At 36.8% G+C, this 11,012-nt stretch overlaps 1 pseudogene; it reads left to right on the plus strand.

The window, feature by feature from the left end:
- The first annotated feature begins 465 nt into the window (after positions 1-465).
- On the plus strand, positions 466-9,948 carry LOC122119094 (annotated as a pseudogene).
- The last annotated feature ends 1,064 nt before the right edge of the window (positions 9,949-11,012 follow it).

An 11,012-nucleotide genomic window follows, 5' to 3' on the forward strand; every position in this document is an offset into this window, starting at 1 on the left:
CTAGTTCTTTAAATTGGGTGGATTAGAAAACTTTGGTCTTTTAACACTGGGCTCTGATACACCCAACTGCTCTGGGGTCATTTCCAATGGGACAATGGAAATTTTTGGTAGGTAGATTATTGTTGGGAAATTACCATTTTCAGTTAGGAAACTATGGACTGGTGACAGCTGCCTGAAGATCTCAGACTCAAACAGAAAAGAAAATACCAAAACAAAGATAGAGGACCAGGAATTTTTGGTGGATGATAGAGAGAGGAACTCTCCTTTAGTGTTTCTAAGTTTATGCTGGTTATCTATGAAAATCACTTATTCCTGGGACAACTCAGTATTCATTCAGTTGACCGCTGGATTCTTTGTATCATGTTTACAAACCAACAGTAATGAATATGTAGCCATCTCCTTTCCTAAGAAACAAAATAATAAACACAAATTTCAAATATTAAAAAAATTCTGCTTTTCACCAAGATGGAACCAAATGTAAAGAAAGGAGCTCCTGCCCCTCCTAAAGCCAAAGCCAAGGAAAAGGCTTTGAAGGCCGAGAAGGCAGTGCTGAAAGGCATCCACAGCCACAAAAAGAAGATATGCACTTCACCCACTATCCCGCAGCCCAAGACTCTGTGGCTCTGAAGACAAACCAAATACCCTTGGAAAAGTGCTCCAAGGAGAAACAAGCTTGACCACTATGCTCTCATCAAGTTCTCCCTGACCACTGAGTCAGACATGAAGAAAATAGAAGATGACAACACACTTGTGCTCATTTTCGATGTCAAGGCAAACAAGCATCAGCTCAAACAGGCTGTGAAGAAGCTCTATGACATTGATGTGGCCAAGGTCAATACCCTGATCAGACCTGATGGAGACAAGAAGGCATATGTTTAACTGGCTCCTGATTATGAGGCTTTAGATGTTGCCAACAATATTGGAATCATAATTGGAATCATCAAAGCTGAGTCCAGCTGGCTAATTACAAATATACATTTTTTCCACCAAAAAAAATCTCTCTTCCAGTAGTGAAAATGGGACACATTTACACACAGGGGAGAAGAGTGAGAGTAGATTGTTTTTTTTTTTTTTTCAGTTGTGGGTCTTGAACTCTGGGCCTGGGCATTTGTTCCTGAGCTCTTCAGCTCAAGGCTAGTGCTCTACCACTTGAGCCACAGCACCACTTCCGGTTTTCTGGTGGTTAATTGGAGATAAGAATCTCACCACCTTTCCTGCCTGGGCTGGCTTTGAACCTAGATCCTTGGATCTCAGCCTCCTGACTAGTTAGGATTATAGGCGTGAGCCACCAGCACCAGGAGAGAGTAAAAATTTTAAAATATCCTTTCTTTAAGAGATACATATTTCCTAGAGAAGAGGAAAACAATAAATCTATTTAAGAAATATTTTTAAGGAAATCACATAAAGCCAAGAAGATACTGACCTAGACTGAATTAGTAGACTTAGTCACTCCTTCATTATCTTTAAATATGATTTAAAAAATAATAGCTCAGATACACAATTGGAAAATAACCAAATGAATGCTTTACTGCTCTTCTTACTAAATCCAGTGGTCCTTTCAGAGCACTGAGTTTAACATAAACAAGTTATTTAGATTAGGATATATTAAAATTATATGTTTGATGTAACCCAAAATAGTGAAGCACCAAAATTAATGAGAGGCTTTTCTTGAGGAGAGAAGTTCAGGTATATTTATTTACTACGTATACAATTTATCCATAACACAGATATCACTGCTTATTCAGCTCATTAAGGAAAATATGGTTTTATTTTTATCCTGAAGGTATTAAGATTGCGCTCCCATTTATTTCATATGATGAAAGAAGATGTCTACTGGCATGATGGAGACATGGCTTCCATTTTCAGGTTTTACACTTACAGATACAGGAATATTTTCCAAATACTAGGTCTTGCGAAGCTCAAAGGAAGAATATTAGAACTCTGCAAGGCCAGAAACAGAAAAACTCGAGAACAACATGCTAAGATAAATTACAAGGATTCTAAATGTAAATGTGAATATTTAGAAATTGGTTATAAAACAATGCATTTTTTGGTGGCAAGGGAAGTTACATTTACCAATTTTCTTCTCTTTTTACACCTGTGTATTATCTGGTATCATTATAATGATACCAGAAGCTTTCAAATTTCTGTATATATAGTTCTGTTGAAATATATTACTTCACACTAGAGTAAATAAAAATTTAAATTGGAATATGTGGTACTAATCATTCATACATTTGTGGGAGCACAGTGCCATAATATATTCTAAGGATAAAAGGATGCCATCATCACTTTTTAAAGAGCTGCAAGGTGTATTTCCTTCTAGGAGATTTACAATGGACTTTTTCATATTAGATTTCTGGGAAATTCCTCAGTAAAAAGGAATAGCATAATTATTTTCCAAATGTATCTAAACAGGAAAAGTTTATAAAATTTAACATCTTGTGAAACAGCTGTTTAAGGAAAGTATTTGGGGAAGTGCTACTGTAAAACAGTAATATTTATGTTGGTTAAAATTCCAGACCTTTTAGAACTCCCAAATTAATGAAAACCAGAAACTGAAAGAAGTAAAGAAACAGATGTTGGGAGTTTAGTTATGCTAGCCTAAGCAAGTTGCTCATCAAACCCAATAACACAGCCCATGAGATTCAAATTCATGCTAGATGCTTTTTATTACAAGCTTTTCATTTCTACACAACTTTCAGAACAGCCAGATGGTGATGGTATCTTTATTTTTATTATAATTAACTATAGCACGATGGATATTTTTATGTTCACTGCTTAGTAGTTGGAACTGAAAATTATAAATTCATGATGGTCAAAGATCAAATATATAGCAAAATGACTCAGTATTTTCATGACCTATTTCTGTAATATCATTGTGCCTCCGTTTCAACATTTACAACTTGAGGTAATAGCAGTTTTTAACTGGTAGAGTTAATAATTCTTTATCATCTGTAAGTTGGTTTAACTTATTATCTTAAAGTAGGTGTATAAAGGGGTTTTACTTCATCATGTCAATTTGTAAGCACAATTCGGCTTGTTCAGTATCATCTCCATTCTCCACCACCCCATCTGTCCCAACCTGACCCATCCCTCAAGGTACCTAGTTTCATTTTCACATATATGTATATATAGAGAGAGAATATTATGACTATATTTGCCCACAATTCTTCTCTGTTTGTCTAATCTCTTTCCTCTTGAGCCATACCCCCTTCTGATGAAAAAAGTGTTTCAGCTTCCTAAGTATTCATTTCAATAAACTATAAACTAGTTTCTCAAAGGATAACAGATGTGTCCATTTACTCCACAAATCTGAAAGAGTTATTACTTTTGTCATGTATCGGATTTGGTTTGTTTGCATAAATGCAGATTGTCTTGTTTACCTTGATCAGAAGGTAAGTGAATTCCTAAGTGTCCACTAAACAACTGGAATCAAAATCACAATCTGAAGTGGTGCTGTAGCTCACACGGTAGAGTGCTAGCCTTGAGCTGAAGAGCTCAGAGACAGCGCCCAGGCCCAGAGTTCAAGCCCCACGACTGACAAAAAAAAAAAAAAGATAAAAGAAAAAAAGCACAATCTATGTCCGTAAGGCTCAGGTTGACGTGCCTGTATAGATTGATTTCATCAGCTTGCCTAAGTAACAAGATAATGAAAACCAATGCCTTAAGTAATTAAAGAGACTTTCACTCAAATAATGAAATGTCTCAGGCAGTGGATGGCCTGTGGTGCTGCTCCATGCTAGATGGGACTACAGGCTAGGTGGAAGCCATAGGCTGGGTAGAAGCCATGGGTTGGGTGGAGCCTCTAGCCACACCTATCCTACTCAGCCCAGGAATGTTGCCTTGATGACAGGACATTGCTCAGACTCTGGACATCATGCTTATATTCCAGGTAGGAAGCCTAGCATGCACCACAGGCACAAGACCCATTCTAGCTGAGTCTTTCCCCCTTACAGGGAATTTTACTGAAAAACCCCAAACTCTGAAGGGACCACTTATGACTCCATAAGCCTCTGTAGTATTATTCATACTGATCTAAAGACAAGCTATCTTGTAGCTAGGCAGCCCATCAAAATTTAAATAGGTTCTTTGGTATATTTTGTATTTCATGTTCAAAGAAGTGTTTCATTAAGCCACCTCTTTGGACACTTAGACAAAATTGCCCTTCTCCAATTATTATACAAAATTGTCCTTCTCCAAGTATTATACAAACTTCTGCTTCCCCAGTATTCATTTCAAGTTACCCATTCCCCTGTGAAAGACTCCCATCTCAAGTCTGGCAGATGCAATCTCCTTTGTCTTTGTCTCATATTCATAGCACTCCATTATAGCACTCTCATATACACTAACTCAGTAGATGGAGATTATTTGAAGGCCAAGATAGATGGTTTATATACGGAGGCCAACTGTAGCAGTTGGCTTACTATAATTCCTTAATAAATGTTTATTGAAGGACTAAATGAACAAATGAATACATAAGACTTGGAATGAACAATAGAGTGGATGAATGAAAAGCAGAATATGCATCTGTTCGATAAATACATGATTTTAATTCCTATATTCTTTTCTATTCCTATATTCTTTCCTATTGAGGAAAAGAACATGGAACATATGCCATATGTTTGGACGGTACAGGGAATACCATATATATGTGTATATATGCACATATGTATGGCCACATATACATATGTATACATATATACATATATACAGATGTGTATAGACAGATATATACATATATAGATATAAGTATATATACATGTATATGCCATATATGTATGTATACATATATATATATTTCCTCTTCTTGAGGATTCATGGTCTTTATCTCTATTTATTCATCCCAGAAAAGGCTTGGTTCAAAGTAGGTTTTTAATAAATACTCAATGAATGAGCAACAAATAAGAATGAAAAGAGAGCATGCTCGATAGTTAGCAGGATGCTTTCATCTCTTAAAATTCCAAGCAGTATCTCATTAATGTCATTGTTCTGAGTGAATAATTTAAGGGCACAATTGATAAGTAATTAACAGTAACAGTAATTATTGCTCAAGTGATACTATGTTGGAACCTGCTATTTTAAATGTCTTTTAAAATATGGGGTAATTGTATTGATCATTCATACTTAAATTTTCCAATTCTAAAACCAAAACCATGACATTTGACTGTAGCACTGTAAGAAATAATTTTTATATCCCACTCCCAGGATACAATTGTAAGAAAAAACAAAAACAAAAACACCCACTGCCCTCACACAGTAGTGTATTTTTTAGAAGATTTTTCTCTCAATGAAGAAGGAGACATTCTATCTAATTTGTATATTATCTAGATGTCTGTATCTTAAATGTTAAGCTGATAGGTTCAGGAGCAATATTACCCATTGTCTGTGAAGAGCTGAATTCTCGTGGGATCCAACACACATCCCACACAATTTAACCATTCTTTCTCCTCGAACATGGAAATTTATATAATACAGTAAATTTAAGTCTAAAGGCAGAAAATTACAAATTTAAATTTCACTCAAAATAGTCCTCGTCAGAAATTTTTTGTATATGAATCCATAAAGCATAGAGAAGCAGTCCAATCTGTTTCGAGACAGAAAAGGGCCAGGAGTTGGCCTCTTTGTTAAATAGTAGTGATAAAAGAGGGCTTCACCTACAAGAAGAATGTGATCTCTTATTTAACACATCTGGATCCACAATCTGGAGACTCCAGTTCTTAGACTTAGACAGTCCACTACAAATTCAAGGAAAAAAAAGATGCATACAGGAGACATACTTATCTTTTTCATTCTCAGCAGATAGCATAAGCAAAGAAAGTGGGAATCAGAAGCAGGGAATCGAGATGCCCTATCTTCCTTAAATAGGGTGCAAAGAAAAGAACAGGTTCTGGAAATGAAGGGAAGAGCAAGAGGCAGAGCACATTTCAATGTATTATCTCCGGAACACTGGAAAGAAACCACCTGAGGGTGACGTTACCTTACCTCCCAATGTTACTCAGATGGTGCTCTCCACCTTCCTGAGTATAGAGTTCCTAAGTCATTTCTGTTGTATGTATCACAGCCACAGTCCAGGACAGCTATGACCAGGCAAGAGAGGGTGACAGAAAATAGCCTGACTGGTAAACAAACTTAGGACCAAGCAGAGGCCCAGTTTCTAGGATGGTTCATTTGTGTTTGCAAGGTCTAGAAGGGTAGAGAAGAAAAAAGTAGAGGACATCATGCTCAATAATTATTCTTCCTTACCACCATTAAGCCACTTGTCCCCCAGTTGCAGACCCAAGGGACATTAGCTAATGAAAATATCATGGTGCCAACCAAGCAACATTGGTTATATTTTTGAATATACTAATAATATAAATTTGGATTCTTGACACTCCCCCCTGCCCAGTTCAGGTCGGGTTCTAGAGTAATATTACATATTGCTCTGAAGTTCTAACATTTTAGTGGGAATTAACTTTGTAGCCTCTAATCTACCCTATAGTTCACCATCCTCCCACACTACCCACAGAGGTTTATGTAACATATTACATTCAAGTATAAGGACAGAAAATTTAAAAAGTACAGGGAACACCAGATTTAAATTTCACCAGAAATAATCCTTGTCTGAACATTTTTATGTATGAATCCATAATGCATAGAAAAGTAAACTTAAGCCCATCTGAGAACAATTCTGTAAACTTGAGAGCTATAAAGAATGAGAACATTAATGCTACCACATGTCAGAATTTATTTCACTTACTAGTAAAAGCACCATTACTTTAGGTTTTAGGAGCTTATTTGTAAGATCAAAACTGGTGCTCTTTTTTATATAGTCCTTTCCTTTCTAGACATGCCCAAAAGGAGTTTACAAAGGCATGCAATAGGAAGATACTTTGATAATAGAAAAAAGATTACTATTTTTTAATTTTAAAATTTATTTTTACTAATTAATTTCTTTTATTTTTAAATATAAATTTTTACTGTACAGAGGGGTTACAGTTACATGAGCAAGGTAATGAATCCATTTCCTACCAAGCATTGTTACCCCCTCCTTTGTTTTTCCCCTACCATCCCTTTCCTCCCCACCTCCCCAACTCCTCTCTCACCCGCGCCTCTGCAAAGTTGTAAGGTTCGTTTTCAACATAGAGTCTTGTATAGCTCATTGTTACAATGGATCCTTATTTCAGCATTTTGTTATTTCCCTCCTCCTCCCCAAATTAGAAAAATGTATATACAAGATGCAGGACATCGGAATCAAATACAGTGACAACAGGGCTTATACCATGGAGGATGAACATACACAGAGATAAAAAAAATGCTTAGAACTCAAAAAATTAAATCCCACAATAACAAATCCTCAAAGAAACAACCTCCCAATTAATAAGTGGGCTAAAGACTTAAAGAGAAACTTCTCTGAAGAGGAAATAAGAATGGCCAATAGACGTATGAAGAAATGCTCAACCTCCCTAGCCATAAAAGAAATGCAAATCAAAACAACATTGAGATTCCACCTCACCCCAGTTAGAATGACTATAATCAAGAAATGTAATAACAACAGATGTTGCAGGGAATGTGGCCAGAAGGGATCCCTACTGCACTGTTCAATCACTTTGGAAAGCAGTATGGAGGTTCTTCAAAAGACTCTACATAGAGCTCCCCTATGACCCAGCAATCTCACTTTTGGGCATTTACCCAAATGATCACAAATAAGGCCATACTAAAGCTACCAGCACAACTATGTTTATTGCAGCATTATTTACCATAGCTAAGATATGGAACCAATCCAGATGTCCCTCAGTAGATGAATGGATTAAGAAAATGTGATATATATAGAGAGATATAGATATATAGATATATACATGCATACAATGTAATTCTGTGCCTCCATCAGAAAGAATGATACCGTCCCATTTGTTAGGAAATGGAAAGACTTTAAAAAAATTATATTAAGTGAAGTAAGCCAGACCCAAAGAAATATAGGTCCCATGGTTTCCCTTATCTGTAATAGCATGTCTAGGACAAGCAAAAGAGGGCAAAAGCTATGTACATATAACCATATAACCTGATGCTAAGTGAAATGAACCCCAAAATAGGGACACAAGCGATTTTCTCTTTCTTGTTCTTTTTAATGTACCTATAATGTACTAATTATTTTTTTTTTATCTCTCAGCCTTACTAAGAATCAAACCTAGGGGGCTCATACAATGGTAGGCAAGCAATTTTCCACTGACCAATACTTCAATCCTGACCATATATTTGAAAGTGTATTTTATGTGAATATATGGCATTCATAAGGAATGAACAACCTTGCTAATGAAATTTAACAACACAAACCTGTAATAATGATAGCAAAATGAAGCATGAACTCAATGGCTTAGTGATGTGTCATGGACTAGACGAAAAGTTACAAAGTTCGAAGGAGAATTCAACATCAAGGAAGGTCAAAGAGATTATACTGTCATTTCATTAGAAGAAAATTATGGGCTGGGAAGGTGGCTCAGTGGTAGAGCGCTTGCCTCGCATGCACGAGGCCCTGGGTTCAATTCCTCAGCACCACATAGAGAAAAAAGTCGGAAGTGGCGCTGTGGCTCAAGTGGTAGACCACTAGCCTTGAGCTGAAGAGCTGAGGGACAGCGCCCAGGCCAGAGTTCAGGCCCCATGACTAGACACCACCCCCCCCCCAAAAAAAAAAAAAAAGGAAAAGAAAATTACAGAGGAGGGAGATAGATGAGTGGAAAAGGGAAAGGGTAGAAGAATACAGTCACAATGTACATATGTGGGATTTTGATGTGACTGGTGGAGGAAGAGAAGGTGGGAAGGTGAGAATTATGGAAGGGATGACTCTAAGATGCATTATGTACATACAGAAAGGGACATGTGTACGTAAATTATGTGACATATATGTACCTATGAGATTACAATCCACCTTGTACAACCATTTGACAATAAAAATAAAAATTATTAAATATTAGCAGAAAGATGTGATGTAGATACGGACATTCTGAGCTAATCTGGTGCCATAGTTAAAATAATCAGAGATAAGAACAGGCAAGTAGATGTGGATTGACTGTCCATAAAATGCTAGACAGAGGTTCTTATTCTTCGGGAGAATAAATATGGAGGAGTCAATATAGGTTAATGAGCAGGTGATTGGCACCTGGAATCAAATTTTGGCTGATTTTCCTGTTTGGGGATGAAATGACTAGAAGAAATGGAGGAGGTTGCGATGGAATCAATAGTAGCTGGAGACAAAAGCAAAGAACAAGGATAGGAGGAAATCTGAGAAAATTAAAATAAAGAATTGATAGAGCTTAATGACAGAAAGATTAAATAGGATGGCTGTGCATTCTGACATCCCCAGAATTATCCAGTTCCTATCTGTGGTAGTAGCAATATGAATGTTGATCTGCTCTTTTCATGTGAATGTTTATAGTTTGAGTGTGTGTATATATATATATGTGTGTGTGTGTATGTGTATTTATACATATATATATAAACTAGAGAGAGCTATAGGCAGTTATGATGATGATTCTCCCTTTTAGTGCTGCTAACAAATACGAGGAAGATGGCCATTTAGACCTCAAAATGATTGGAGGGATGAATGGCAGGATTTTAAATGCCTAACAAACAGTTGAGATGAAAGACAAACAGATGCACATTCTGGAAAGTGGTTTTGATGTCATTCGCATTCTTCCTTTGTCAATGTCATTTGTACCAATCTCTGCATTTTGATTTTTGGGTGTGAGGTGTGACAGAACAAGGGCATCAATGACATCGAGACACATCCGCTGTGAGTTGATTGCCCTGAAAGCCAGGGAGACACCGGCGGAAGACTCCCATTCAGAGGGTGTTTTCAACCAGCCTCTGACTAAGAGTTTCTTGCTCTGTTCACCTCAGACTGCAGTCCATTTTTCATTATTCTATAAAACATTTGACTATATCTCTTCTAATTTAGTCACTGCCTGATATTAGTGCTGCATGCCCCCCCTTTACCCTCAGGTCTATTACCACAACCTCACCCCTCTCCCATCTTCCGTACCATCTCCTAAAAGCTTTCCCTCAAGCTTTCCTACTGCCCACTTTCTACTTATGTCCTAATGACAATTTCTAACTTCCTCATGAAGCATTCCTGACAGAACCAATATTCATGCACTGTGGAGCCAATGGGTTTATAGCAAGCATTTACTGTAAACGTGATTCCTACTCAATCACACATTTGCATTATATCTCCTCTATCTTTGGTCTTGTCTGATGGCTTTTTAATTAACTACTCTATAATCTAAGTCTTCATATCTAATCTTTAGGTTATTTGTCCTCTGGACTACAGACCTGGCATATTTTCCAGTGAAGATTATAGCTCTTTACCTCTTTACTTGATGATATATTTCTTAAAAACAAAGCAAACACTTTTGATGTTTCATATTAGGGAAGGAATTAAAATCTAAATATATTACTAATGCCTTTTCAGAATATTATTTTAATTGTGTACTGTAAGCTGTGTCAAATCTATGTGTTGTTTCAAAAACATTGGACACAAAATATGGATTCCTTTACCTCCATGGAAGATGTTTTTGCTAAATAAAATAATAGTGATGATACTATTTATACTTAAAAACCATTCTCTTTGTGTGCTGGGATTGGGGCTTGAGCTCAAGGCCTGGAAGCTCTTCCTGAGTGTGTTTGCTCCAGGCTAGTGCTTTACCAGTTGATCCACAACCCCACTTATGGCTTTTTGTTAGTTAATTGGAAATAATTGTCTCACTGACCTTCATGCCTGGCTAGCTTTGAATTGCTACCCTCAGATCTCAGCTTCCTGAGTAGCTAGGATTACAGGCTTAAGCCATCAGTGCTGAGCTAAAAATCACATTTTTTAACTGGTATTTAATGCCCTAAGCCATAATGCATTGAAGGAAATAGAAAAGTCGACTTCTAAATTTGGAGCTTATGTTGCACTAAATAAATAAGGATATAAATGGATTTACATTTTCAGGATGGCAATGGCACTGAGTCAGGATGCATATCTTTCCTGT

The sequence above is a fragment of the Dipodomys spectabilis genome, unplaced genomic scaffold, assembly GCF_019054845.1.
Source record: "Dipodomys spectabilis isolate Male_0828 unplaced genomic scaffold, ASM1905484v1 ptg000163l, whole genome shotgun sequence".
NCBI lineage: Eukaryota > Metazoa > Chordata > Mammalia > Rodentia > Heteromyidae > Dipodomys > Dipodomys spectabilis.